Source organism: Agelaius phoeniceus, chromosome Z (assembly GCF_051311805.1).
Source record: "Agelaius phoeniceus isolate bAgePho1 chromosome Z, bAgePho1.hap1, whole genome shotgun sequence".
In the NCBI taxonomy this organism is placed as follows: Eukaryota; Metazoa; Chordata; class Aves; order Passeriformes; family Icteridae; genus Agelaius; species Agelaius phoeniceus.
This window is the reverse complement of record NC_135303.1, coordinates 21,052,985-21,077,295: the sequence shown is the minus strand read 5'-3', so window position 1 is coordinate 21,077,295 and position 24,311 is coordinate 21,052,985. Positions and strand designations below refer to the sequence as shown.

The window sequence follows — 24,311 nt, the reverse complement described above, 5'->3', positions numbered from 1 at the left end:
CAACCATTTAATGATACTACAATTAAATTGACATTTCCCACAATAGTTGGAGAGAGACTCTAGGATGATATTATAAATTATATTTTAGTTTGTTTTCTTCCAGTTTTGTAGGAAGTATTTCCTATAGAATAGTTTAATTCCTAGTCTGTGTGCAAATATTGTCTTTTGCTTAAAATAAAACTGAAAAGACAAAGTGATTATTTGCTTTCCTATTTTAAAAATTATTCATCATATACAGCTATGTAATATATTATAACATTTTGCACAGCACTATATTATTAAGTTAATCTAATGCCCAGAGTCATTATTCACATTCCTGGATGTCCTTCTGATGTCTCTTCAGTCTGCTGGATTTGGAAGTGTGATTATGTAAATTTTTTACTGATAAATAAATTATTATAATTGTAGTTGAAATACCTCTGGAATTCATAAAACCATTGCATCTAAATAATATATTATTAATTACTTAATTATTTATCAAGACTAATTCAAAATAAGTGTAGGGAAAAGCATACATTTATTTTTAAATAGCACTTTTTTTTTGCACCAGGTCAAAAAATGTTCCAGATATCAAAAATAAAAAAGAGTGAGAGAACCAAGTTTCCTTCATTAGCTGTAAGGAGTTTGTTTTGGGTTAATAATATTACAATAATGGTGCCATTCTTACTGTAAACTTGTTATCAATTATAATATATTTCGGCTAATATATGGAATTTCTATTAGAAAGAGGACAAGAAGGGAAGAGTTAATATGGGTGAAAGGTGAGTGTATGTTATAGTAAGAGAAGAACAGCAGTTTTAAATTACACTGAGGAGCAGAGAGGAGATGGCAAGATTTCAGCGGCTGTAGATTTAAGAGGAGTGTCAGAGATACATCAGTAATTGCAAAATTAAAACAATGGGTTATGTGTGTTTTCAAGTCAGTATTCAGTACTAAATGTGGAAAGCCTCAATAAGCAGCCTGGTGGTTATTAGAAGCACTAGGCTGTCCATTTAGCTATATCTGCAAAAGAACTTTATTTTCAGTCTCATGCAAATTTTAATTCCAGACTGGGTTCTAATCATCCTGTAGCATCATCAGATCTCAGGGTACGCACAATAGCTTTTATTTTCCCTTTTCAGAAAAGACCTTTGTCTGGCTGCTGATGAAATACCGGAAATTGATTGCAGAAAACCTGCAGAGGCATACTTACTGTACCAGATATAGTAAGCCCCACTTGGTGCATTGGCATTTAGCCATTTTATGTAAATTTAGTGAGAAAACGACTCCTGTATATGATCTAATATGCATCAGTAATAACTCATAATGTCCTCATGTGAGGAAAGAAATTAAAAATTTGTTAGAAAACTAGACTACTAGTGACACTACATGGTTAAAACATTACTAAAGCATATTTCAGTGTTTTGCTTACACTAGTGTTCTTATCATGGTGCCTCCATTTCATGGCAAAGAAGATAGAGGAGAAAACATTCAACTTAAAATGTCTGCTGGCACACATCACTGGATTTGTATGTCACTAAACAATGAAGGAGCATAGCCTTGAATACCAACTATTTAATTAGCACTTTTGCCAGCCATGCATAGAAAATAGCTCATTTACATGTGTCATGCTTACTGATTATTCCCATAAAAATCTACTGGTTTTTTTAAGTGTATGTCACATTCTAGTGTGACAACAAAAGAAAATCAAAACATCTGTTATTATTTTGAAAAACCTTGAAATTCAGAAATTGAATTAAAATTTATAAAGTCTTTCTTTCTCTCGTAGGTATAATTTAGTTATTTAATTTAACCTTAAGTGTGGCATAAAAGACTGGATACAACTAATCATTAAGAACTTCAAAGGATAACAGAAAACCTCTAACAGTCTGCAGTTTATTTAAAGGCTATTATTACAAGCCTCTTGAACATATAGCTACATGTAATGACAAGTGGTGAATTCTAAATGCTGCATTTGAAAGGTACCACTCCTGCTCTAAATGCTGTTAATAGACAATGCTGAAACATGTAAATTCTCCCAGGGAAAGTCTCAATTTTGAGCATAAATGTGGTACATTTTTGAAATATTTCTTCAAAAGTATACAATTTTGAAGCATTTTGCTTAGAAATATTTGCTTGTTTTGCTCTTGTCTCTCAACACCTGCAAAATGGATAGAGTATCATTGAGGATATATGCCAGTTCATAGAAATGAAAGTCAGCCATTTCATCACATTTTTCCTAGAAACATATAATATACAGAAACATTCCTTGGCTATACACACAAGAAACATAAGATACTATATATAACATAAAGGTTTAATTTCTCAGTGAAATTAAAAATGTCAATCCACTTGCAATTATAAAAAAATAAGCTTGTATATATTTTTATAAGTGTTTAATAAGCAGTGTATATTCAAGTATCTGTAAGAATGTAGTCTATCAAATACAGGCCTATCAAATAAAAAATATGCTGTACTGACTCCCAGTCATTGAGCCCAATCCTGTAAGGTCCCTGCTTTCCAGGCAGTCTTTATTGTCTTATGGTGTCTTTTAAATTCAGCATCTCCTATAATTAGGAGCTGCTAAAACAGATTCTTAGGTTCATGCTATCATACATAAAATTGGTATTTCTCATGAATGGTTACAATCTTCTGTATTTTCAGTTTTAAACTGTTTGGTTTTTAATGTTTCATCCCTGTAGCTTAGCTCCCTCAAGTGAATCCCAATTCTGTGTCTAACTTGTCACCAGTTACATAGTGTTAAAGACCACAGAACATTTGAATACTTAAGTACAAAAAGATGAGTTAACCCAAAAATAAGCTAAAGAACATGCAATTTTAATGTTCTAATAATTAAAAAATATTAATAATATTCCCCCTCTCAAAAAAAACCCCTTAAATAATTACAGACACTTTAGTATTTTTAAGAAAGTTTGTTATCTAGGTCTAAGAATACTGAATTTAAATCTGAACATATTTATTAATTAATAATTTGGAGAGTACTAAGGAAACAACTCAGGTTACTATATTTTGAGATGCTATGAAAACTTGTAGGGAAAGTAAAAGAATTATCATAATCAAGACAGGCTATCAGTATTTTCTGGAAACCTAGATGTAAGATTTAACAAGTAAAAAAATGGCAATAAGTATGTGAGTGGAAAAAAAATCTGAAACAGAAATAAATATTCAATAGATACAGATACTGAGTAATTGAAAGAGACCAAAGGGTGAAGAGAACAAGTTACAAGGATAAAATGTGATTTAAAAAAATACAAACAAAAAAAGAAATAGCTGCAATCCCTCATATGCAGTGTATTTTAAAACATCCTGTTGGGACCCTATACTTTTGGCATAGGAATGTTAGACTATCTAGAATACAACTTGCCGTTAAAAAAGATGTATAGTAATTCAAATGGAGAAGATGCAGAGAAAAAAACGGAAAAAGCTATAAAAATAACAGAATGGAGGCATTGCTTCAAAAGAAAAGATTATGAGAAGTGACTAACTGATGATCAAGGGAAATATGTGTGGGTGTTTGGATAAGGAATAATTTCAGCAGCCAAAAGCCATTGTGTTGGTAATTACTTGTATACACCCAGAGTTTTCTTTAAGGTTAACCAAAAGTTGGCCAATAAAACACAAAACACCATGTAACATTAGGGCCATGCTGATGTGATCAACTATGTACCTAGGAAAGGTAATTAAGAATGTAAGCACAGGAGATCGTTGTCTGAGTATCTAAAAAACTCCTAGTGAGGAGGTGGATGGTGGGTTAGAGTGAAAGAAAATAATGTTGACTCTATAGACTGATCCATTTAAATCCAGAGTAAAGAATACTCCAGAGAACTTATTGTATGTTACAATTGAGAGGATTGACAAGATCAGCTCTTCGATCTTATTTTCATCTCTAAAGTTTTATATTAGATAGTTTTGATTTAGATTTGATTCCAGGTGATGTTTTCACCTCAGGCTAATCTTCCAATAAAATGTTTTCTAAAGATAAATGTGGATAGCTTGTCTGCATGCTCATTTTGAGAAGTGCATATAATAGAGACTTACTTTGATAGTGTTTGCTGCCCAGACACCATCACTGGAGTAATAGGAATACAAATATTATCTTGAAATATAAATTTTAAAAATCAGAAATTAAAAGGTGTTGATCTCAAAGGTCTAATTATATTAGATATTGACACATTACTCCCATTTATTTGACATTCTATAGATATCTATTGCCTTTGTCTTTTTTTTCACAGTTTTTGGTAACACAGTGTATGAATTAGTCCTTTCTGTGAGTGCATGAAGTACAAATACAACATATTGTGTGTCATTATATTGTGGGCTATAGCAACATGATTACAAATACAATGGTCAAAAAAGGTATCTTTAAATTTTTGTGGTTTGGCAGTTTGCACTGTCTTTTAAAGATGCTTGCATCTTTCTACTGAAGTCAATGAATGATGTTGGTACTATTGCAAAATCAAGATCTCTTTATGAATGTCTGTACAATGTTAAAATTACTGAGTGTCAAATATTTATTGTATTTGAGTAGACATTGACAGAATACCAGGCCAGGTTACTTTCAGAGAGATCTGTCTTGGTTTCATCCTTAACTTTCAGTTTTAGCAAAGCAGGAATGTTCATCTGCCTTGCTCAATAAGAAGAGTATAATCCAGCCCACCAAATTCAAGCACTTTGACAGTATGCTATGAGAGCTGATTTGGTGTCTCTGAGTTGTTCTCTATGTCTTACTGGCACCATCACCGCTGTGCATCATTTATAATTATATACATATATCTATCTGTCTATAATTATACACACATGTACATAGACTATATGCAAGATAGATTATATTTTATGTACAATATAGAATGAACTACCTAGAGAGAATTTATTCCAGTGCAGAACTTCTTTGGTCATTGCTTGCCAAATTAGAGAGAAAAAAAAGACCTTTCAAAAATTGTAGCAGGCACAGGGCCTGCAAGGCCTCCCTGGCGGTCAGCACCCTAAGATAGGAAATGCCTAGTCATGATGACTGGACCTTAGAAGCTCCTTTTTCTGACTTTGGAAAGGGCTTAGGTCACCTTCCTTTTGATCCCTACTATTGGACAATTTCTAAAACTCCTGTATCCTTTAAAAACCCCTACTTTTGCCCAGTTGGGCAGAAGAGTTGTCCCTGAGAACCTTTGCAGAAGATTCAATAAAGACACCCCTGTGGAACCTCACACAGCATTTCTCCTCTCTCTCCCTGCATCTGCCTAAGGCACTTAGCAAGCTAAAGAGCTGAAGTCGCAAAATGAGCTGATAATCACGAAAGAGCTGATATCACCTAAGCTTGCTAAGGTAGCCTGTGCCTGGGAGCTGCTTGGGAACTTGGACAGTTTCTGCTGAACAGGACTGCACTATCTGGGACCCTGTGGCAGCCCACTGGGGATACCCCAAAACCTGGCCGAGGCCACATTAAAAAATAATAAAAAATTATATGTTTTTTAAAAAGGAAATAGAAGTGGGAAAAAAGAGCTATCAACACTAAATCACAGAATCACAGTTTATCAGAGAATATTCTGAATTGTAAGGGAATCTATTTTAACTTTTTTTTTCCTTATAATTTCCAATAGTAACTAGGCATGACAAAATCAGTGGGTTGTCTTACACATTTTCTCAGTCTTTTTTGCTCAAATACTGCCTTGACATTTCATGATGCCTATATCAACTATATCTTGGTGTGTATTAGATGTCACAAAAGGTTGGTGAAAGTGTGGGCATAGCCTTCACACGATCTGTCTCTTGCAGTTTCTCCACATTTCATTTCTTGTTCCCCCTCAGATATTCTGTGCTTGCTATTTTTTCCTCCATACCAGTGCAGAGGATGATTTTGCTGTCAGAATTAAACACAGAGAGCATAGCTGCTGGTCTTGGGATGAGAGCTTTGCTGTCCTTTAGGGTAACTAAGTGAGAAGATGATCTTTTTGTAGTGAGGGCATCAGTGTTAGAAAAAAAAAAACAGGGCATTTTCTGACCTATTGACTTTAGCTGTCCCTAGTGACAGTTAATAGAATTAATTTGTATTTGCCGTGATTTAAAAATGAGAAGAGAATCAAATTATTTATTTTCTCCCCTCAGGTTTGCCAGCCCTGTTTTGCCAATAACACTAACAATAACAAAACAACAACACAACAATAACAACAACAAAAATTTTTTTAAAAAAAATTTTAATGCATTTTTCAGTATTTAAATGAGGATTAAGGTTGGAAAGTTTGTTTTCTAAGGCCAATCTAACTAATATGGTAGGGATTGTGGACGTAAGATTGCCAAAAAATAGCCCCACATATATTATGTACATCCAGTTTCTCTGGTTGGGTCACTCTACCAAACAGCAGAAAAGGCTATAAAGGGTATGTACTTAAAGAGGAAAAAAATGTGCAGTGATGGGTAAAATGAGAGGCTCTTCAGTAAGTCAGAATGTAAAGCATTGCAAAGCTAAGAATAAACTTTATACAGCAATTGAGTGAATCTGCACAGTAATTTACAATAAGAAGTTTTATTATAATCTTGCCATGAAGACTCATTCTACAATGCATTTGTGAAATTTATTTTTTACAATCTAGGTTAAAGTTCCAGATAAATTTATACTTAATATATAATGGATTTGGATAGAAATGGATTATTACAACAAAATATAGAGTTTTGGAACTGCTGTTCCAAAATGCTAAGGTCTGAAACTTACTAAGTAAAGAAAAAGTTTACTTTGAGTAAATTTAACAAAATAACACAATTTGTGGTTTTGCTACATGATTTCTCTTCTAGCTAGGTATAAAATGTGTGTATAGCTTAGTTATAAGCTTTTCTGTACAGAAAATTTGGGGCAGATTATAGATGGGTAAACCACATTTTAGTCAATATTTCACAAAACAAACAAGTCTTCCTCACAAAGGCAAAAAACCTATTGAAGGAAATAACATCAAATTTCCTTTAATCAGTTAAGAATACTGGAAGAATTCTAACATCTTTTTAAACTTGTCTTTGTATGTTAATTGCCATTTAAAATATTCCATAAAATGTAAATTTCAAGTAGTAATGAAATAAAATATAACATTATGGAGATTCTACAATATCAAAATGTGATCTGTTGATCTTAACTTATAAATCAAGATCAAAAAAAACCCTTTTCCTATTTTTATTTGTGAAGATATTGAAAGTAATACAGCATCCTTACAAAATGCTTACCATGTATATATGTGTATGTCAGGAATTATATGTGTAGTCTCAAATGTTTACATTAATGTATAAAATGTATAGGTATACATAGATGGAGAGAAGGCACTTCATTTGTAAAATTCTTCATAAATGTTTATTAATAATAATATAAGGTACACTTCATTGTGAAGCTCACTATTTGGAGGTTTTTATTATTTTTTTAAGCAGGGTAATCTCTCAACTCTGTAACTGTCTTTCAGAAGACCTTGAGAGATAACCTTCCTCCAAAATTATATGTCTTTTCAAAAGTAACTTTATATATATTAAGAAAGCTTGAGGGAATTATTGTTTTTTCAAAATATTTTTCTTTTTAATTTGAAATTCTTCATGAAAGACCTAAATGTACATATTTTCACTGGGAAATGCCTAATGTGCCATCATCTTGAGTCAATAATGGGCACAGCTGAGTTGCTACTGCAGTTATCTAACTTGGAGTTTATTTATACATGTATAATTAAGGAATATTCAGCATTGTTTACGAATAACCGGTAAACATCTGCTACATTATTTTGCCAAAATGAGTCTTCTGTTCAGACATGGCCTCAAATAACATGTATGCTCAAGAGCATATTCAGCACTGCTTGGGAGCCAGTTTGGATCTTGGTCTGATTTTATGTTTCATCATTCTGAGTACTGGTAACTGCATTTTTTCCCATGTTAGCTGCACATTTAGGTGACAACTCTCTTTTCAGTGAAGATAGGTTAGGTAGATCAACTGAAGTTCTCAAAACTTTCATGCTTTGGCCAGGTTAATTCCTGCCCTACCCTTCTCTCCTCAGGACCAAGCAAAGATACAATCCTGCAAAAAGCGAAGAGCCTTCTGTGATATGCTGATTTTAATTTTAATAGAAGCTGAGAATGTTCAGCATCTTGTAATAGACACTCAGCAGCTGAAAGACCATAATTTCCCTTCTCAAATGCAGAGGAAAGAACAATAAAATCAAATCTCAAGACAGAGTCAATGTGCCCTCAAGGAAATTTCTTTTCTGACCCAAATCTAGCAATCAGTGAAATGTCATGTAGGATATCAGGAATTTCTGACAGAATAGCCCACAGATAAAACTTGACTGTTCCTTTCTGAGCTTTAATACCAGTCTCCATAAAACCAGAGCAGATCAGGAAAACAGGTAAGTGAGAGCTCTTTAGTTGACTGCCATTAGTTGAGCTGGGGTATGCTTCCACTTTCCATCCACAATCCACAATTAAATACTGGGCAATCAGTCAGCTCTGTTACTGGGTGGTCAAATCTCCCATCAGTCTGGGAGAGCTTAGATGGTGCATTCCTTATGTAGACAGAAAGTAGGGATTATTTTACAACTGAGTCAAGTTTAAAATTCCTTATTTTTTCTTGGTGCTGAAGCCTTTATCCTAAACACTGCACAGAGATAAAAACTATTTTTGTATACTGAACTATACCCTTTCCCTAGTAAGAAGGACATACTCTTAAGTTTTAGTTTACTAGATGCAATATTAAAATAACCAAAGAATTCTACTTTGCATTTGTGATTATTATTATTATACACAAATCCAGCATGTCAAAAAAATGTTCCTGGACATATATTAAATGTCAAGGTTTGTATTGATTTGCTCTTTGTAAATATTGTTGTAGTTTACTAGTGAGCAATGAAGTGGCTTTTCTTTCTCCTACCTGTGAAATGTACTGTGTGAATATCTAAACTTTTGCAATATTGATGATAAAACAGTCAAGCACAGAACCTAAATGCTGAGCTGCAGGATATCAGATCAGATACCCTGGATATGTGCTGTACATGGTTCTATCCTGCCTTTTACTGAAGAATTCTTCCTTTCACTGGGGACAAACACTGTGTTTTTGTTGAATGAGGTCAGAAGAGAAGAACATAAGAATGGAAGTGCTTGAGAACACATCTGGAGAGGGAAAAAAAACTATTGAAAATTTTCATGTTTGCTGAAGTTGTTTCCACTTCAGGGAAAAAAAAAAGGAAAGAAACGAAAATATTTGGTCTTACTCTTATTAAAACATATCTCTCTGCATTCTAATATTCTTTCACAGCATCAAAGGTGAGATTAGTTCTCCCCTGTCTAATCAAGTTCTAGACATGTTGTTGTAGTTGCATGGCTGAAAGTGCCTGTACACTTAACAATCTTTTATACAAAGGAAAATAACAGCACTGCAAGACTTTTAAGGAAACATGGTGCAATATTTGCATATGGGAATACCTGATATTACAATCGATTTTAAAATGCCAAAATAAGAAATAATAGGGAAATTACTTTTATTATTAAATTAAATTTATTATTTAATTTATTATTACTTTTATAAATTTATAAATTTATTATTACTTTTATTAATTCTAGAATGTACTGTTGCATTTGTGTTCTAGAAACACAAACACTTATTTCTCACAAAGAATGAGAAATAGATTTAAATGAAAGAAAGAAATCAGAAATAATTTAAAATTACAAAAATTAAAATTATAATTGAGCATGCTAGTTAACATAACTAGTTTAAATTAGGTATAATATAATAAATACTAAATCCAAGTAAAAATATCTTTGTTGAGTTAATACATGGCATGTGACTTTAAATTTAATTTCTTTGTGTAGATGTATTCTTGCCTAAGTTAATTGGAAAACTAAGCATCAATTTCCCTTTTTTTACAGTTCCTCACTTATATTTCTACTTCAAACATCACTTTTATTAGTTTGGAAAATAGAATTAAGTCAAGACTGGTGACTAGGTGACTAAAAAATAAAATGTAGCTGAGTAATAAAGAGCAAGATTCTATTATGACAACGAGCAATTTAAGCAAACCTATTGATTCCCCTGCTCAGAAATCTGGCAGATTCTCAGCCTATACAAATGAAGAGCTAAGAAAGATTGCATCTTTCTTTAAAAAGTGATTTTAATCATGGCAGTCACCACAAAGCTTGGCAATATTTTCTGGTAATTCATGTGAGTAAAAATTGAGCTAAAGCCAGGATTTCTAGATTCCCACCTATTATTCTATACAGATAGTAGTGCAGACACAAATTTCTACATTAGTTCTAATGAATTAGTTTTACATCCCTCTATTGACAATGTTTGATTCTCCCTGCACAGCACTTTGGTTCAATGAGCAGAGTCCCTACATTTTTTGATTGCAAGTCTGAAATTGTTGTGGCTATTAAATGTGGCCATTTTAATTCATTGAAAAAGCTTGTTCTGAACTTGAGCCTAAATTATAAAAAATAAAACAACCATCTTTAAGAAAACAAAAGCAAGCAAACTAACAAAAAAAATGCCCCCTCACCAAACCCAAATACCAAACACCATGACCACGAAATAAATCCTGCTTACTTGCTTGATGCTTATTAACTTAATAAAGTGAAAAATATTGTCAGGAACATGCTCATGTAAGAGTGTCTAAAGTAAGGAGGGAAATTATTTTTCCACTTGAAGTGCAACATTTTGCAAAGTTTTTTTCCATGTTTGGCATAAAGGCAATTTAAAATCATAGATGTTCCAGTTCAGGAGTAAATAAAAAGGTTTAAAAATTTGTTGCTACTGAATGTATTTTGTGTCAAAGATTAATTTCCAAATTAATCTTTCAAACTAGTGGTTTAGGTATTCTAATATTACTTCCACACTTAATTCAATAGGTGGAAAATAAAAGGTTCATTGTTACACAACAGTGATTTTTCTAATTTTCACAAGTATCAATAGATTTTACAATTTAAAAATTAATCTCAAAAATGAAGCTACAAGGTACCAAAATCAGCATATATATATATATATATATAATTTACTAATTTTAAACAAAATCAAAATAGTGTTTTAAAAAAGGTGGTATTTTTGAATAGTTAACAGAAAAATATTTCAACATACAATATGAAAATAGATGCCAGTGAATATGATATTGTCAATGTGTCAGTGGTGAAACAGTTGTTTGAAATGAAAAGTATGTAGGGATATTTTAAGAATGTAAACTATACCTCTAAAATAATAACAATCGAAATTAAATACTTGATAATTGCATTTCTTTTTTTTTACAAAGCATGAAATGTGTGGAAGAAAATAGGGCAAAAATCTCCACACAGATAATTGATATGAATTTCTTTTTTCTGCTTCTCAATCCACTTATAATCTGATTGTTCTTCCCTATGTACCTGGAAAGTAGTCAAAAGCCAAACACGATGCATACTCTTCAGTGTACACTTCTAGGAGCTCATCCAAAGCCTCCAATTTTGAATTAAAATGTCATTTATTTTTTTGACTTTCACAAAGAATTTTTCACTCATTTTGGGTGAGATTGTGACATGGATTTTTAATTAGAATTTCCCACTGACACTAATAGTAGTTTCTGCTAAAAATATCAGTTGCCTGGTGGGCATCACTGTGAGATTCCTACAGAAGAAAGAACCTGATGTCTCACAAAAATTGGATACTGATAGAGAGGTAGCTATATGAAAGTTGGAAAATGAAAGAAGAATTGACACCAAATAGAAATGATACTCAGAAATAGAAGTTAAAGGTGATATTTTGGCTGTTGGGTCTTCTTTAGGCCATAAGTGAAAAAGTAGTATTTTTTTAATTCTTCAGCCAGACAAAGGCTTCGAAGACAACATTGCCCCTAATGTCATTCTTTACTTTAGCATATGTTCTAAGTAACTTTTTCTTAAGTAAACTGGGTCTGGGAACTATACACCCAGAGTTGCTCTAAATTCAGCATTCTGCCCAGGGACACTGCTGATGAATATGTAAGACTGCCACTGACTTTACTAAGGCAATCTTAGTCCTAAACATTCTAAAAATCACTGTCTAAACATTTTCCTACTGATAGTGTTTCATGCAGATGACCTGTTTTAGCTATCCTGAGTTTCATGGTATGATATTATGTGCGCATGGAGCTTAATTGAGGTTAAAAGGCCAAATTCTAATCTCATCTGTACAAGGGGTACATCTTCAGTAATGCTATTAAGGTCAGAGGAGTTATGTTAGATTTACAACAACATAAGTAAAACCTTATAGGATATATTCACATAAGAATTTTTATGCCTGTAAAAGTTACATGCTTGAGCACCTAAGTTTTCTCTTAAAGATAAAAATTTTGGGTTTTATGTCTAATATTAAATGCCTATTTAATTTACATATTCCTGTAAGTTAGTGGTTTATAATTTATATGTAAATGAAAACACTTTAAAATAATCTGTCTTTGAATTTGAGGAGATAGTGTATGCATAGATAGAGGAATAAAAATATTAGCTTTTTTCACCAGGTTAGGAATGACAGTCCATTTCTTCTCATGGAGGTCTTATATAGACTCAGTCCTGTAATATATTTGATAGCATCCTTTGCTAAAAATGGTTTTACCTTTGGGAGATGTGGCCCTAAGTGTGTGGAGGCTGTGACATTCATGGCATAATGTATGACAGCCTAGAAAACAGAGGATGCATCTTTCCAATTCCCTCAAAATAAAGTGAGGGAATCACACTGACTTCCTAAAGATAAGCGCCTCCTGCAGAAGAATTCAAAAGACTTTTTTTTTTTTGTTATAGTAATGGCCAAAAAAAAATACTTGGCAGACTTACCAGGTGATTTATTCAAAATATTGAACAAACTTTAACTAATGCATCAATAAGATCAGTGTTTTAACATGATTTTTTTCCACTTAGTTTAGCTATGTCTTTAGGGAAAAACAAATAATGTATATATACGGTATATGCCCTTGAACAAAACTGGATTAGAGAGCTAAACACAGCTATGAGTGCTTCCATGACAAAAAATATACAGTGGCTTAGGACTATTCTATTTTTTCCCAGGTCTAATTTGTTTCAGTTTGGTTGACTGAAAATAATTTTGTTGCTGTGCTAAAAGGAGACAAATTTTTTAACTGAGCATAACATTTTACAGAAAAAAAACACTAAACAAAAAACCCACCAACACTTACGGAAAGTACAGAAGTGACAAATTTGAAAGCAGGAGGGAAAATATTTTGATACATAAAGAAATCCAGGGAAAAATAAGAAGGAGGTTTAAAATACTCAAATATCACTGAATTATAAATTTTGAGATAACCAAAAATCTTGCATAGGGGAGAGTGTTACTGGCAGGGGTGTGAGGCTTATAGTGGGTTTACATAGCAAACATAAGGGAAGAACCCAGAAAATGCTCTGGTAGGTAAAAGCGGAAATGAACCCAATTAGCAATGGACTGGGGTTACAGAATGACAATGTAAATGTAGCTGAGATTCAGAGCTGTTTTTCAAGGATGGTTATTAGGATTTCAGGTTTTGTAATTAATAATCTTGAACAAAAGAAACTGAGAAAAACAATACTTATTAAATATCAATACACCAAGGACTAAAATTACTGGTGTTTGCTGAAATGCATATGGCCACTTTAAGAAATTTCTTAAACAGTAACTAAGCTAGATTTAAGTATTGTCTACTATGAAAATACATTTTGCATTGATTTTTTAGTATTTACTTATGAAAAAACCAGCAATTTTTTCATATAATCACTCCCATTTAAAGTTTGAGATGCTTTTGTATTTTTTTCTGACATTAAAATTTTACACATAGATAATATTTGCTTTGGAATAAAATGTAAATCATACTCTTTATAATTCAGTGCTTCCATAGTATTTCTGGTTTCATTAGTATAGTCCCTTACATGTAAAACCTGTCAATTCTGCCTATCCATTAATATTTTAAAATAACCTGCTAGCACATAAACTCTAAAGCAGTGTTATATTCATTTCTCCATACAATATATATATATTGTGTATATATATATATATTGTATAGAGAAATATATATATTTCTCTATACATATATCAATATATATGCATAGAGAAATATATATATATATCTATATTGTATAGAGAAATATATATTTCTCTATATATTGGGGTTTTAACTGCTCCTTTAAGTAATCTTGATCAAATACCTGTGAATAGTTGCAAAAGTAAAATCATGGGTGCTATACAATAAATCCTGCCATAGAAAGCAAGGCAGACTGCATTTAATAAATGGGATAATACTCAAAACCTGAAAGGAATATTTTAAACCAGATGAGAGGAAGTGGTGTTTCTTAAGGGCAGCTACATAACTGATATATAGAAGTCACTTCCAAAAGCGATAACCAGGATGTTATCCTAATTCCAGCAGAGTGTTAGGAATTTTATGACAACTCAATTAGTCACAGTTATGTTATATGAGAAGTAAACTGCATACAGATAAACAATCAACAAGTCAAATAGCAAAACTTTTCCTCTGGGCTGGTAACTTCATCATGGGCCTTTGCTATTTGTAAATTATTTTTCTTCAATTTAGATAATGCTGGGCAGCTGGAGAGTCAAGTCAATCTGATCAAGGATTTAAATTCCAATTATTTTTTCTACTGGATACCTAATTCCCACAGAACTAAGGGAAATTACACGTGGCACAACAGTGATTACAAATTCATTAAGATTGTGATTAAAGGTTTTGTATAAAAAATGCCCAACAAAAAAAACCTCAGAGAAATTGTATTCTTATATAGAACATAAACCAAGATGATCTTTCAGATCTATAAACTGGAGATATCTTAAATTTGATATTTTATACATCAATAATTTTATAAGATTAGCACTATGGTTTGTTAAATCTCAGAAAATATGATTTATACAAGGTTCCTTAAGGTACTTTCAAGCTATTCTTTCTTTGATAAGGCTATTTATTAGATCAAATACTCTACTGGAATTTAAAAATTAAGCTTTCTTTTTATCTGTAAGACTACTGTAAAAGCATAAAGCCCCTTCTTCTGTAAAATCTGATGTAAGCTCTGCATTTGTAGCCCTTTTCTGCAAAATTTTATCAACCCTCTTTTGAGACAGAGGAAGACTCCTGCAAGTCTTTTGCATGCATTTTCTTTTATTATTCTGGTTTCTTTTCTGTCGGATTTTCATATAGTTTTTCTTTATGATTTCCAATATGCATTTTGTTTCCTCTTCCCAAGTCTCAGAGACCTCTTCTTCCTCTTTTTTCCTACACCCTTTGACATTCCTACACTTATCATTCAAGTATGATGAATGATCTTTCTCCTAAGTCAGTGAAGTAACTCTGTGCTGTGTGGTTATATGGTTATCTGTCACTCCAGCCAACTCTTCTAAATTGGTTTAGTACCTTAAAAAACAAATTGGCATAAATAAGAGAAAAACCTGCTCTTTTTTTTATGTGAGTGGGAAATGGATATTGCTGGAATCATTATTTAAAGACTTTTATCCATTGTGACAAGAATCACAGGACCAAAATTACAGTGCATCTTATGTATGCTTAACCATCATAGAAGCAGTAAAAGGCAAGGTGAATTTAAATACTGCAGAGTATAAACTATCTCAAGAATCACATTGATGTGTGCATATGCATACTGAAACACAGAATAGTAGTTTTAATGGGAGATTTTAAAGATGGATTAAATAATTTCAGCTCTACTCAGTCCAGTTTCTGCAAAAAGATATGTATACTTAAGTTTTCTTAATCAAGTCTGTTTATGTACAAATATACACATAAATAAGACATTATTGTCATGTGAGCACTGTTTTTAGGATGTCATTTATTGATCTTTCTTAATTAAATTTAAATTATGAAGTCATGTCTCAGAATAAACTGGGTCCTTTTAAGACCCAGGAAGCATTTTTCTTGTTACTATATGTTTCCCCTTGATTAAGAAGTAATTTTTTTTGAAATTTGGGTTATCTGCATTGTGTGCTAAATAAAAAAAAAATTAAAATTAATGAAAGTGTCTGTTGAGGATCTCAGACTATTGACACAACACACAGTCAAATACAAAGTGTCCATAAACAGAAATCACAGCCATTAGATGAACTAAATCCTTGTCTAGCTGTCCCAAGGTCCTGCTCAGGTTTGGTGTCACACCAATGGTTTGCTGAGATGCTAAGTATTTAATTTTCTACCTTTTCCCTTTTTCACAGAATAGAGGGAAAAAAAAGTGAAATTAAAAGTACTTAAAATTTAAAAGGAAAAAAAATCTGTTAACCTTGTATTACCCACATTCATACTACCCTTTCTTGACCAAAATGCCAAATTCCATTTTGTTTAGAATGTTGAGAAACAGTGTTTGGTCAGTGTCAAAAGGCTCAGGAAGAGTTTCTAAAATGTGTTTATCCACAAAGGCCAAGTCAGCCTCAGTATCACTCAAAAACCTTTTAGGTTGCTATATAATTTTTCTTTAAGGCGAGATGTTACTGTGAAGCATTATAACTCACATGGTAAGAGATGGAGAGAGAAAAATAATGTTGCTCTAGAATATATAATTTACCATCTTTCCACTGCTCTTGTTCAGGTTTTGGCCTTTATTTTTGCTATATGCATAGGGATTAGGCATTTCTTCTTAAAAATGCATTTTAAAGACTTAGTTACACATTCTGAAATAAAAATATCAGATTCTAACAATAAAGGAATGCAGAAACAGCATGTTTCTGTAATAATTTTGCAATTAATTTTGCAATTAATTTTGCAATACAGAGACTATTATTATAGAGATGTACTGGGAGCATGAATAATATCTTCAGTGAAGATAATAGCAATAAGAAAATCACTATGTTAGAAACAAACATGTAATCTAGACCTCTGTTTTAAGTGACTGTATCTCCAACTCCTATAGTACTATGAGGTACATAAACATATGATGAATGAGGGGAAAGATTAATGCATGCAAAATCAAATATAGCAAATCAGGTGTGTGTTGAAATGTTATCTGCAAACATCTAATTAAGGGAAGGAGTTGAAAATGGAATGCAGTGATTGTGGAAAAGACCTAAACTTGTCCCATTAAATACAGATTTTCAGATACTGTTTTCAGATACATAGAAAGAACAGTGTTACATTGGGAAGGCAGCTGCACCCACTTTCAAGGAAGACCCCTGAAAATTTCTTTGTGGTATTTTTTGAAATAGATGTGTAAGCAACATTACGAAAGTGCAGAGCAGGATGAATAGTACATGTGATGTGCCATTGTGAGGGTTTCTGGCCATAATTACAATCAGGCTCTTGCACTGTTTCCAATCTTTAGCCCTCAATATTGTTAAAAACCCTTCTCTACTTCTACCCTTGTCACCTTAAGAGCATGCATGGGGCCAAAAGAGCTTTGACATTTTTTACAATTGACATTTCTTACAATATTCTTAGGTAGAATGTTATCAAAATAAAAACCTAACACTGAAGAACAGGGTGATAATTGTTCTATGTAACCACTTCTTTGCTCCTACAGTACTGTAGGGTTTTACTTTTGGAAGGTGGAAGGAAGAGTGCAACCTCCTTTTCATAGATCAGAACAATGACCGTAATGAAATGCAGCACAGCAGTATTGCTTGTTGCACGTTGCACTTTTCTCTTTGAGGATTCTGGTTGTAAACCTACAGATCCAGGGATGATATTAACTTAGTTGGCTGGACTTCACACCAAGATTTCTTTGTTGCTTCATATTGTATCACAGGAATGACTATTCTAATTGGGGTTTTTAGCATAATGATGTTTTAAAAATATTTTTTCATAGTATTCTGTGATAAACTAGTTGTCAAAATTATACAGAAAGTAGTCAAAATGAAAAAAAAATCAGTAATGAATAGATAAGTTTCCATTGTGGCTCCTTCACAGCAATTTTCTGTAAAACAGTACTATGCCCAGATAAGTTAGTGCAGTGGATAATTCTCAGGCATTTGACTGTACTTTCACATGGATTCTTCATATTCTAATTCAACATTTGTGTTGTATGGTGGTATTGCCTTACTTTCTTGTTATGTTACCTAAATTATTTAATGAAATTTCATGCTTCTTGTTTCATGAAAGTAGGAGTCTTTAAAACAGATATATAGTTTGCTCTGCACTAGGACATCTGCATTAACACATATTTGTAAAAGCACCAACATTAGCATTTTTGCTAATGGTACAGAAATGGTACTTCCATTTCTGTCATGGTAGCAAAGACTTACTTACCCGCATTTTCACAGATCACACAAACATTGATGGAATAAGGTTTTTGCCCTAAACTAGGATTTGTGACTTCTTAATGCTTTGAATCTATTGCTTTAAATCGGTTCAGTTCCACAGAAATAAAACATAGTGAAGACCTAATAGGTCACCTTTCTATGCCACTGAGGGATTGTTCCTTAAAATGTTTTATCTTGAAAAGAACAGGAGCCCACTACTGCCCCAGGAAACTTTTCAACAGTATAAGAGAATTCACTTTGTTTATCTTACATTTGATTTTTCTTCATTTCAGTCAGATACTTCTATTTAATGAAAATAACCTGACAAGTAGTAAAACAGTTGTAGTATTGGATCCTGAAATTCCAGTAGAGAAAAAAATCTGCAATTTTCCATAGGCTTCATACTCCAACATCAAATATAGCTTGGGCTTCATTAAATTAAGAAATAATTTAAAAACTAAGAGGAGTCCTTTGCTCCTTTTTGTTCTACAGTCTTTATTTGTACAACAGAATTCTCCTGTGTCCTTACCCTTGAAATAAATATGAAAAAATATACAACTCTGTAATTTATTTGAAATGAAATCAAAGTATTCTTTAACATATTTATTTTAAAAAACTTGTGATTTGACATCTGCCCACTCATAAATCAGCCTCCAACAAAATTATGATTACATGAAAGTGACCTTGGTAAAATCATGATCATGCAACTTAATGCCTTTATTACTTATATTTCTCTATTCTTGGAGATACAGAAAATTTATATCAAAACTTTCTTCTCTGAACTTCTTTTTAGGTGCAATGATATCCTTGTGTATGCAGCAGAGTAACTTTCTTGCTGTCATTCTTAGTTACCTCACTGTATTTCTACAAACTCTTAATTGAGGTGAAGTTTTATCCCTTTATTTATTGACACTATTTATTTGAAAAGTGAGAATCATAACCACAAAGAGAGAAGAACCTGTGTGTACACTTCGTCCCACACATCTACCAACTGCCAGATAACAATCATATATTCAGATTTTCTTCATATGCATTCTTGATTGTGTTTCTTCACCTACTGATCCTTCTGCTCGGCTATCTCCAATCACTGCTTTCTTGTGGAAACGGGTCAATCCAGAATTCTAACCCTTCACATATGATTTCATTGTTTAATGCTGCTCTGCTCCAGACTATTGCATTGCACCACAGAAAGAGCCAGTCTTTCACTTTATCTAAACATTGATTTTTTTGTTGTTGTTGTAGTTTTTTTGTTTTGCTTTGTTTTGAGTCCAGACAACAAATCAGAATAGGGCCTGATTTGTCATGTGAGGGATCCTGTGAACAATTGCAAAATCCATGCCTACACTTCAGTGGACCCTGTGCTGGGAAAATCTGACTTAGAATATATTGCCATGAAATTAAAATTTTAATTTTAAGCTTAGAATTCATTAAGTACCAGATGACTAGGAAAAACTCTGAATATTATGGGTGTTCATACATGATGGTGACTTTCATACAATTCATTATTATGTTTGGAGGTTTTTAACCAGCTGAGTGCTAGGATTTGGATTTTGTTCTGAACAAAGACATTTGCTCTGAACAATTTCTATCAAAGTTGTGCAACTGACTACTCACCTAAATGTTTAATTTAATGCCCACTTATTCAGCCAGCTGCTGATGCATAAAAACTACCACTGGTATCACCTATCTCTTATCATAGTCACTGACATGGCCCAGCTTCACTGAGTTTGTGAAATATGAGTACTCTGCTTGACTGCAGATAAGTACACATTGTCGTATCACTAAACAGCACTTTTCCCAGCCTAGTCCTTACAACTTTTTATTCTGATTTCCTTGGTACAATCTGTGCTTTTACACAACCTTCTGCGTATATTATAAACATTTCCCACAGAGTCTTTCATTTTACTGTTATTTGCAACTTTGCAATATTTTGCTACAGCTGCCATGCAGTAGCAGACACACAATTAATGAGAATTTTGGTATCTTTCATTCTACACAGAAGAGATGTAGTACTTCTAAAGCCTGGGATTTAATGATGTTCTGTGGGAAAACAAAGATAGCAGAGCTTGGGTTTGGGGTTTTTTCACCCTGCCAAATTTCATGGAAAATCTTGCTTTAGAGTTCTTGTCCAATGCGACCCATTTTTCCAGAGATGATAAGCACTTATTTCTGCTGCTGAAATAAATGGAAAAACACAGAGCTTGTAGAAATCTGATTTTCAAGTATTAATATATGAATGCTTGGGTTATTTTCATTTTAGAAATTATCTATGCCTAGTGTCATTTTGCTGTTTATGTTACAATTGAGATTATAGCAAAAAAAGTAAAATCAGTCATCTTACCAGGAGTTTATTTTCAGGTGTTTTTTCTTCTTGTGTTTTCAGAGTAAGCAGGCAAGTGAAGCCTCAGAAAATGGCACAGGTGATTGAGGGGATTGCTTACAGGAGTTTTTGCAGTGTCATCTTGAAAACACATTTTGGAAAGATGGAATGAAAAAGAGGGATGTTTTGATGCAGAATTTGGGAGGAAGAACAAAAATATTTAAAACAAGAGTCAGCATCAATAACTCAATTAAATTGCTGGAAGGCATTCTTTTGCTTGTAAAAGTCTAGTGCTTTTAAGCCAGGAAGCCATTTCCTCACACAGAAGCTGCCACACCATGATAGTGGTGTGGACTAATTGCTGCATCACTAACACCTGTCAGCATCACCTGGAAATGGTGAGCTCAGCAGAGTGCCTGAAATCACACCTGGGGAGAGGGGGGTAAGGGAGGGAGGGTATAATTAATAAGCTTGTGAGAGGATTAAGTGGTGCTTCAGCACAAAAGGAGGAGAAATCAAGGATACACCAATCCATGGAGTTCAAGGAGAGCTGTTCTGACTTGGAGTGATAGAAGATGTGTGGTGATAGCCAGATCTCCTGGGTAACAGGGCTTACTGGAAGCTGGGCTGTTGCAAGGCAGTTAGGATGTGAGCAGGAGAAGGGGTGCTCAGCAAGGGCCTGAGGCTGCTGTCAGAGCAAGAATAACCTCTGAAGGAGGCTCAGGGTCTGCAGCAGCAGCAGGGTGCTGACATACTGGAGGATATGGGGCCTTTGCCCAGGAGATGAGGATATGAGTAATGTAACTCTTCAACCTGCTGGTAATGGAATGACGATTGTTAAGCAGCCTGGTGAGGGCACATTTGATGCCTCCACTGAAATGGGAAAGCTGTTTCCTTTGGACTGGAAAATATTACCTTTATTGATTTTTTTAAAAAATCAGTCTTAAAAATTACAATCTAGCATTTTGAATAGTTGCTGTTCAAGCTTGTTTATAATTTCTGTCTCACCAGGCTCTGTAAGGTGGCACTTGCAGCTAAAATTGTTAATGAAAGAAAGCCTTTTTTGTGTGACCTTTATCAATTTCTAAAAATTGTTCTCATATTTAGTCAAGGAGTTTTAGAAACACTTAGTTTATAAAGCCTGACTGTGTGTGGGAAAATACTGACTTGACCACTGTGTTTTCAGAAGTTTGAAGTTGTAACAAGAGCTTAACTTTTCAATAAATTCTCATACTATATGGAAAAATCTCTAGAAACTTAACTTTCCTCATTCAGTTCATATAGCAGGAGAATAACATATGCATGGTATAAAAATTAGCAATTCCTTAAATGCTGTTAGTAAGTGAAATAAGTCTTTGTGTTTCTCCTTCATGAGAGAGAAATTGTAGTGTTTTGGAACCTAGCATATACCAAATTAATGTGTGTGTATATATATATGTAGGAAGAAACCTACAACAGCAATAACATTGAAAAAAATAAAATTCTGTTTTTCTTGTGCATCAAAAAAAGGTCACTTTCAATTTTTCAAGTTTTTATGCACTCAAGGGTCCCCTGTAGGGTATTTAGATGGCTCATATGCATAACACTAAATGCAATATTGCAGTACTGAGGTCTTGCTTGCTACATTCTTCTTGGAAGGTTTTTCATGCACATAGAAAATTTCTTCACTATAGACAGCCCTTACTCAAGTGTAACCCTATTGCAACTCTTGCTGAAGAAGCAGTTACTCCAATGAGATAGTAACTTATTTTCAGGAGTAAGCTACTGGAACATGTTTGTGAGGACTGCAGTCCTCACAAAAGGAAAGTGCTTTATCTAGAATGACACAGTTGTAGAAATCATCTGAGGATAAACACAACAAAGAGAATACCATATTAGCAATTTATCCTGTATTTCTTTTTTTAAAAAGTGAGTTAGACATAATTCTTTTGAATGGTCCTTCTTTTTCTCAACATAGTCTTTTGATGCTATTTGAAATTACATTACTAGGAAATGAAGTAAACAGGTTTTTTGTGTGTATGTTTAATGGGTTGTTATGAAAGCAGAGTTGAACTGCTTTATGTTTTAATTTATTTCAAAGGTTCCTGTCCTGTAAACACCTTGTTTCCAACTGTGGCAGGTTTCTGTATCCCCATACTGAATACAGGGGACTTCTGCATAGATTCACTTCCCTGCCACTGTGCTAATATTTGCTGGCTCAGGGCTGAATGCACATGCCTAACTCTACATGCATTAGTCATACCAATGAACATAAATGAGGAAGTTGACCTTATGAAACAGCTACATCAGAGATGTACAATACATTATTCTTAAGGTTGTTCTGCAAGCACATCTTGCATTGCAACCTGACACAACCTGAAAGACAGCTAAATCATAAGAACCTTTAATTTGACATAGTCAAATTGATAAGGTGAATGATTAGCAGTACCTAACTACATAATGCGGCCTTTGGATATGATTAACTTTTTAAAGAAAAGAAACAAAAGCCAGCAACTAGTATGTTTCTAACATGATTAGCAAAGCACTTTTGGGAAATATTTTCTGCAAAAATGTGCTGTTGTATTTCATGTTATTACATATTTTAAAATGCACAATGTATTCGCTTCAGAGAATGACAGTATCTGGAGGATACAGGCAGTGAATGTCCTTGCCTATAATATGTTTACGTATCTTTGAAATTTGAAAAAAGATGTTTTTCACAGTTTCATTTAATATCTTGAGGTTATGAATGGCACTGCATTTAAATTATAAATTATGTCTTTCCATTTCTCTTTTGACTGTCTGAACTTTGTTGCAGCTTCAGAATAACAACTTGTGCTAATCACAGGCATAAAATAATTCAGCACTCCTTCTATCAGAAGTTTATTTTTTACCCAGACATGCAAAGCACACAATTATTATGTTAAGGCAATATTCGTATGTAAGATTAATGTTCTTATAATTTTACCTAATAAATTATGGAAAATATGTGCTCTCTCATATCATTTAGGTTAGTGTGCACTCTAAAAATAGTACTTCATAACACTAAATTTCCTTGTATGCTTACATCTCTGTGGTATGCTTTCCAATATTCAACACTTAGCCACAGCATGCAGCTAACATTCCAGTAGTCTGATTTCTTCTTTTATTTATCTCATCTGCTTTGGAGTATGTCTTGAAGCACTACTGTTTTATGTGCACGGGATGCACACAGCTAACTCGGGAGTTTTGGTGCCATCAGATAGACTTGCTAATGGAAGTTGTGTTCCCACACTCCTTAATCAAAGCCTCCATCTCTTTTCCGCAGTTCCTCAAGGGCTGCTTGCAAGATTGCTGATATATTTGGCCTAGTGCTAAAGACAGGTAAGACTTGTGTAGATCTTTAGCTCCATCCTCACTAAGTATCTAAATACTGTGTGGCACAACCTGCTCTGTCCTGGCTGCCAGAAAGTGAGAGTCAGCCATCAACCTATACGTGATGCTTTCTGGTGAGGAGGCAATGAGACAAGATACTGGCCTGAAACAGTCTGCAACCTATCACCTATTCTTGGGCTATGGAAACAACAAAGGAAAGCCAAGCTCAAGTTGTATTTGAGACAAAATGGGACAGGTTCAGTCCAGGTTGCTTGTATTTTTGCCCTTGAAAAAGAGTTTAGTCTGGTCTTTTTTGTTAGATTCAATTAGTTTGGAACTTCAGCTGGTAAAATGGTAGCAAGCTAAGTACAAAAAATACCCCACTAAGTTAAACAGATACTGCTCACTCCTGCAAAATTATCTTATGTATTGCTCATTCTCTAGGCTGATATTTTTGTCTAGCAAATATTTTTC

General features: G+C 33.4%; 1 long non-coding RNA gene across 5 annotated transcripts in view; it reads left to right on the top strand.

Annotated features, from left to right (window-relative positions):
- LOC143692211 (uncharacterized) overlaps positions 1 to 24,311 on the top strand; it is a 112,836-nt gene that overhangs the window by 19,067 nt on the left and 69,458 nt on the right. For all 5 annotated transcript variants that reach the window (XR_013180083.1, XR_013180082.1, XR_013180084.1 and 2 more), the window contains exon 2: positions 23,791 to 23,846. This is a non-coding gene — a long non-coding RNA (uncharacterized LOC143692211). The remainder of the gene's footprint in view (positions 1 to 23,790; positions 23,847 to 24,311) is intronic.